The following is a 6,832-nucleotide window of genomic DNA, read 5'->3' on the forward strand; positions in this document are numbered from 1 at the left end:
AGCTGCCTGGTGGCAAGTGCCTATCTTACAAGCATTCTGTTGTTCCGAGTCATACAAAATGATTTTTAAATTACAGAAGACAGTTTCTCTTATGTTCCTAACAGTGTACAGACCCTCCCTACCCCTCAGCACTAGATTTCTAAGGCGGGGTAAAGATACAGAAGGCAGAAGGACAGGAGTCTGACCTTCAACAGACAGAACTGCTTATTAGTGAGGGACAGCCTCTCTCCCATGGGAAAACAAAGGGTCCACCAGGAGAAAAAAACTTAAGGTGTGATCCTTGGAGGCGCAGGTGAGGAGCCTGGGCGTGAGGAAACTTACAGCTGTAGCCTAGTGTCTCTCCTGCAACCTCTCCTTCCTCCAGTTGTTTGCCTAAAGCTCAGCTGACTTTTCTGTGCTGACCAGGTTGAGCAAAGTCATCTGATCCATAGATTCCCACTCTACCACCAGGCGCTCTTTTGTTTTGTTTTGTTTTGTTTTTTTTTTTTATGAGTCATAATGTTTCTCTTTGTAGACCAGGCTGGCCTCTGCCTCCCAAATGCTGGTATCAAAGGAGGGTGGGTACCATCCTGCACAGCTCACTAGGCATTTTTTTTTAAAGTTTCAGTTCTTTATTGGACATCTTAACAAAGCACTTTAGTCAAAAAGACCAAAGCCCATGTCATCTTCAGACTCCTCGGATTCTTCCTTCTTTGCTTCCACCTTCTTCTCCTCCGCTGGGGCAGCAGCGGCGGATGGAGCGGGCCCACCAGCCCCTACATTGCAGATGAGGCTCCCAGTGTTGACATTGACCAGAGCCTTTGTGAACAAGCCAGGCCAGAAAGGCTCAACACTGACACCAGCTGCTTTTATGAGGGCATTGATCTTATCCTCCGTGAAGGATGGGGGCGGAGTAGATGCAGGCGAACTCGGAGATGGAAGCCATGTTGCAAACTGCCGGCCATGGTGCTAGTCGCCAGCCTCACCCCAACGCGGCCTTAGCTTCCTCGGAAGGACTGAGCACCTTGGCAGCAGCTGAGGAAAGGCCTCACTAGGCATATTAGTCTATGCATCCCTGGCTAGCCTAGAACTCACATCTAGGTGCTGGGATTAAAGCCATGTGTGGCATAACTATTCTCCCAAAGCAGAACAATTAGACATAAACATGCCCTAACGCTGTGTCCTAAGAGGTGCCTTCAATTATTAGAAAGACACCGGTCATATAAGAAGCACATTTGTAAACAAATGCCTAATTTTAAAACCTAAACTTAAACGGCTGCTTGTTTTTATTTATAAAACTGCCTAGCTGATATCTGTTGGCAACATTCTGCAGAAATATAAATTCTTTTTTGACAGAATTTCACTACATATCCTTTGTCTGGAACGTGTTATAGTGAGCAGGCTGGTCTAGAACTCGGAGATCCACCTGCCTCTGCCTCCTGAGTGCTGGGATTAAAGTTGTGTACTATTACACCCAGCTAGAAATGGAACAACAATCACCCCTCACTTCTTCTTGTTTTGGAGACTGAGATTCTTTGTGTATCTTTGGATGTTTTGGAACTAGCTCTTTATACCAGGCTGGCTTTAAACTCACAGAGATCTGCCTTGTCTCTGCCTCCAGAGTGCTGGGATTAAAAGCATGTATTACCACCCCCTTGCTAGAAACGTAACTTCGAACAAAAGAACACATTACACCCTTATTTACTTTTATTTTATGTATATGGGTGTTTTGCTGATTGTATGTCTATACACCATCACATAGTGCCCACAGAAGCCAGAAGGGGGCATCAAATATCTTAGGACTTAGTTAAAGTGTTAGATTGGATTGTGGGAGGTGACATGAAAATAAAACAATCTGCTTTACAGAAGCAGACTGTCCTTTATTAGGACAATGATAAGCAGCCACCTCTCCACAGGAGTGGGTACCTTTTGTAGGGCAGAAAAATGGAACGTTTGGGATGGAAGATTCCATCTGTGGATCTGCGCCCCTGCACTATCAAAGTTGTCAATACGAAAGAGTTGATGTGTTGACTTTCTTGTCAGGAGCTTCCCAGATCCTAACTGCCTGCAGATGCTATTAACATTTTAATTTTCCTATTTCTCAACTCTCTTGAGCATTTAAGGCCATTGACCTTTCAGATGGTATCATGTGGGTGCTGGTAAGTGAACCTGTGTCCTCTAAGAGTAACTGGATTTCATAGCCTTCAGAGCAGACAGAATTAAGTTCAAGGATAGATTCCATGTAAGCCTGGTCTTAGAGTCATTCCTATACCTCTTAAATGAATTGAAGTTGTCTATAATGTGTTTTATTTACACAATAAATACCTATTTATTTACAATAGGTACCTATTGTGTACATAAAACCTATCACCCTTTCAGGAAGGGATCAGATCTCATTCCCCAGTGACCACTGGCAGTCAAAATTAGACTACCAGATTAATTGATGTCTCCAGAAAAAATTGTTCAGAGAACAGAGGCGATATTTTTAGAATCAAAATGGAGTCCTACTGACACATGGTGCTTGCTTTCGTTCTAGCATGTAATAGGCTAAAAAAGTAAGATCATGAGCTTGGCGCTAGCCTTGGATTCATAGAGAGACCTTGTCTTGAAGCCTTTGTCATTTGTGTCAGCCCTTCCAAAAGGAACCAGAGCTGAGCATGGGAGGCACAGGCTAATGGATCTCTCTGAGTTCAAAGCTAGCCTGGTTTATAAACCAGGTCAGTTCCAGGTCAGCCAGGAATTCTTAGTTAGATCCTGTTTCCAAAAACCAAAACCAATAAAACAAAAACAAAACCCAACAACAATATCAACAAAGAACTAAAGCCAAGAGGTCATGGAGAAATAGTACCCCTGTTTGGCTACCCACCACTAACTGAATATCCCCAGTCTTGGTTTCTCCTTGCTTCTGTTTATGAGGCTAGATCCTGGTGCAGGCATATCTCAGGAATTCTCACACCAAGTCCCTCAAAATCCAGGTCAGAAAATAGAACTGTAACTCATCCTGGCCAAGCTATTCTAAAAAGAGGACTGGCCCCAGGCTTCAACTACCACATTGTTGAGACAACAGACCCCAAAGAATGAATTTCCTCAGGAATCTCATGCTGGGGCAGGAAAAGGCTGAAGTCTGCTGCCAGATGGAAGAGGAATCTCTCTCCCAGGAAGAGCAGTCACATAGTTCTTACAACTTCTCAAATCCTTTAGGGACACAGACACTGAGAATCAAGAATGGATGAGTGGGGCTGTGGGTGGGGCCAACTTTGAACGCACTACATAGCTTTTCCCCTCTAAACCTGAACACTCTATATCTCAGTATCTCAATACCATCTAAGGAGAGTGCTCACTGGATCTCTATATTTGTTTTTCTATCTAATGAGGCCATGTAGAAGACATCTCGGCTCCTCCTATACCATGCCTGTCTGGATGCTGCCATATTCCTGCCTTGAGGATAATGGACTGAACCTCTGAACCAGCCCCAATTAAATGCTGTCATTGATAAGACATGCCTTGGTCATGGTGTCTGTTCACAGCAGTAAAACCTTAACTAAGACACCTCCTGATAGTACCACTCCATGGACCAAGCATATTCAAATCACCACAGAGACCAGGAATTACTTTTTTAAAAAGATCTTCCCCACCTTGTAAGACTTTGATGCAAATGTTTGATCCTTCCTACCCAGTAAAACCTTTGTTTACAGAAAGGTGATTTTACCTCATCATGGTCTTTATCAAGAGTAAAAATTATTCAGTGTGATGGCACACACCTTCAATCCCAGCACTAGAGAAGCTGGAGCAGGTGGCTTTCTGAGTCTACAAGGCTAGCCTCGTCTGCATAGTGAGTTCCAGGACAATCAGGTAAAACATAGAGAAACCATGTCTATTTCAAACAACTGCTTTGATCCTGATTCCTCCCCTATACTGCTCCCCAACCATTGGTGCAAATTTTGATTTTCTGTCATTTTTCCCCCCTCAGGAATCCAGGCTTGAAGCAAATATTGCCACATTTGCTTTCAAGTAATGCAGACCCTTTCTCTACTTTGCTTCTCTTGTGTCTAGACTGCTCTCACACTTTACAGATTCTTCCCATGCTGGCTGTGGTGGTTTGAATAGAAATGTCCACTATTGCTTGGCCCATATGGAGTGGCACATTTGGAAGTGTGAGCTTGTTGGAGGAAGTGTGTCACTGTGGAGGCAGGGCCTGAGGTCTCCTATGCTCAAGCTCTGCCTAGTGTGGTCCACAGTCTCCTTCTGCTACCTGTGGTTCAAGATGTAGAACTCTCAGTTCCTCCTGCACCATGCCAGCCTGCACAGTCAGTCCCATGCTTCTGCAATGATCATAATAGACTAAACCTCTGAAACCGTAAGCCAGCCCCAGTTAAATGTTTAACTTTCTAAGAGCTGCTGTTGTCATGGTGTCTTCTCATAGCAATAAAGCCTTAACTAAGACACTAGCCTAAGACCCTTAGATTCCCCCAAAGCATTTCCCCATAAAGACCCTGTTCAATAAAGGGCTCAGCAGAGCTGCTGAAGCTCCACGCCAGTCTCAGGTTCTCACTGAATGCAGTTCCCCCTTGAGTCTCTGCTGAATACCATCCGACCACTGGGCCCTGTAAGTAAGGAGCAGTGACTAGCCCACTCCATGGGTAGAAAGATCAGCTTGTGGGACAAACAGCCAGGCTGCCTCAGAGAATAGGGAACAGCAACCATTGGGAAAAGTTTTATGGGGAAGGGCACATGGACAAGAACAACCTGAGGGTTAGTATGGAGACTTTGATCGGTTGCAGGCTTGTTTGTGTTAGTCAGGAACTTGATGCACTTGCCCAAGACACTTAACCATCAGGGTGGATGAGGAAGGTAACAGCTTTTCTGGTGTCTATAGTTAATGCTTTTATTTATTTATTTTATTTAATTGGAGCTGGCTTACAGTTTCAGAGGTTCACTCCATTATCATCATGGGAACATGTCAGCATCCAGGCAGGTGTGATACTGGAAGAGTGGAGGGTTCCACATCTTGATCCAGAGGTGCAGCAGGAGACTGTTTTCAGCAGGCAGCCAGGGGAAAGGTCTTTTCTGCCCTGAGTGGAGCCTAAGCCAAGGACCCCAAAGTCCACCCCCACAACAACATACTTCCTCCTACAAGGCCACACATCCTAACAGTGCCACTTCCCATGGGCCAAACGTATTCAAACCACCACATCTGGTAAACAGAAACCCACTTTGCAGATGCCGGAGGAATACTGGGTTTAGTTTTCTGTTTACCCAACAACAGTCTTTCTGTTTACTGGGTCAGAGTCCTTCCCAGTTAGTAAACTAAGGTTTAGAAAGGAAATGAAAGATATGAAGAAGGAGAGAAAAGAACAAATGATTAAGAATATTGAGAGCTAGGAAGATGGCTCAGCAGCTGACAGAGCTTCCTTCTCCAGCAGAGGGACCAGGTTAGTTCCCAGCACCCAGAGCAGGCGGCTCACACTGGTTTGTAACTCTAGCTCCACGGTATCCAACATCCTCTTCTGGCCTCTGTGGGTATGTATACACACACACACACACACACACACACACACACACACACACACACACACACAAACAACCACAAAATAAATCTTAAAGACTGCCCCATAATGAAAACTGAATAAACAAGGCAAATGTAAGAAGGAGAATAGAGATTAAAGACATGACATTTAAGAAAAATTAAAGTAAAATATATTAAAATTATAGCAGAAAGGTTATTGCCATGAGAGAAGAAAAATTGCACTGTAATGTGAAAGGCTGAGTGTGCACAAAGTGTGTTTGCTGACAAAACATTTTTTAACAGGGAGGAGGCAGAATAAAGCACTTTCCTTCTGGGCCTTCTAAAATTTAAATCTTGCCCCATAGAGTTAGGGGTGGAGGGATGGGGAGAGGCTGTGTGGAAAGGTGACAACTGTCACTTCAGCAGTTTCCCTTCTTCGTGGATCATCGCCCTCTGCTGGCCACACTTAGTTTTGCAGTCTATGGGCTGGGCAGGTTCTCTCACCTTCGGGAGGTTCCCCAGTTTCCCTGGAGGGTAAACTCCAGGGTGGCCAAGGTGTAAAGCACCGGATGTTTCCCAAGTGGAGTGCTCTGGTCTTTGGGGAAAGCAAACACAGCTGAGCTCTGTGTGGGAGAACCAGTCTCTATGCCTTCACAACCCACTCAACATTAAATCTGAACAGATAAAACTAAGGATGATCAAACAGTCAGAGTGTTCGCTCCTTAGCATCGAACCCCAAGGTAAGTCTGGCTCTAGAGGCTAATCCACCCCAGACCTCAGGCTTATGGATACCTGTCTTGGTCACCGTTCTATTGCTGTGAAGAGACACTAGAACCAAGGCAACTCTTAAAAACAAGAAAATTTAATTGGGGCTTGTTTACAGTTTTATAGTTAATCCATGATCATCATGGTGGGAAGCAAACAGGCATGGTACTGGAACTACTGCTGAGAGCTACATCCTGATCTGCCAGTCACAGACAGAGAGAACTAGACACTGGGCCTGGTATGGGCTATGGAAACCTTAAAGCCCACCACCAGTGACACACTTCCTCCAACAAGGCCACACTTCCTCCAACAAGGCCACACCTCCTCCAACAAGGCCACACCTCCTCCAACAAGGCCACACCTCCTAATCTTTCTGGAGCAGTTCACCAACTGGGGATTAAGTATGCAAATATGTGAGCCTATGGGGGCCATTTTCATTCAAATTATTACACTTACTTCCAGATAGCTCCATTTTTCCCCCACTTACTCACTTTACATCCTGCTCACTGCTCCCTTCTCCATCATCCTTCCCTCATCCTTCCTCCCCTTCTTCTCTGAGCCAGTGGGGCTCCCTTGGGTATT

General features: G+C 44.9%; 1 pseudogene across 1 annotated transcript; it reads right to left on the reverse strand.

Annotated features, from left to right (window-relative positions):
• Positions 1-636: 636 nt before the first annotated feature.
• On the reverse strand, positions 637-925 carry LOC308435952 (large ribosomal subunit protein P1-like; annotated as a pseudogene). The gene has a single exon. The product of its transcript is annotated as a large ribosomal subunit protein P1-like (transcript).
• Positions 926-6,832: the final 5,907 nt, after the last annotated feature.

This window comes from Micromys minutus, assembly GCF_963924665.1.
Source record: "Micromys minutus genome assembly, chromosome: 24".
NCBI lineage: Eukaryota > Metazoa > Chordata > Mammalia > Rodentia > Muridae > Micromys > Micromys minutus.